This window comes from Octopus bimaculoides, chromosome 2 (genome assembly GCF_001194135.2).
Source record: "Octopus bimaculoides isolate UCB-OBI-ISO-001 chromosome 2, ASM119413v2, whole genome shotgun sequence".
Classification (NCBI taxonomy): domain Eukaryota; kingdom Metazoa; phylum Mollusca; class Cephalopoda; order Octopoda; family Octopodidae; genus Octopus; species Octopus bimaculoides.
The window spans coordinates 150,045,631-150,046,219 of NC_068982.1; positions in this window are offsets into that span (position 1 = coordinate 150,045,631).

The window sequence follows — 589 nt, forward strand, 5'->3', positions numbered from 1 at the left end:
ATATATATATATATATATATATATATATATACACTACATAGGCATATACATATATATCTGCATACAAACATACATGCATATAAGCTTACATACTGGAATACTTATTTACGTACTCCTATACATACGAACAGTCTTATATGCTTAGATAAGTACTCATGCTTGAACACAAGAACAAACAAGGTGAGTATAGAACTGAACACAATGTTACCATGACATAAACAAAAAGATAGATAGAGAGAGAGAGAGTAACATGCAATAACACAACTATATCAACAGACACAATATGATACACATCCACACATACACAAAGGAGGCACGCGCATACACACATTTCAAATTCCTTCCGTCTGAAAATCTTTCCATAACCTTTACCGAACATTCTAGTTGAAGAACTTCTATAACAATCATTGCTTTCTCTCATCAGGACACATCACTATCATCACTGTACTTTCCTCTCTCACTATATGTGTGTGCGTGTGTGTGTGTTTGTGTTTGTGTGTGTGTGTGCATGCATGTATAGGTGTGTGTGCTTTGGTTTGTGTATATGTAGATATATATATATATATATATATATATATATATATATATA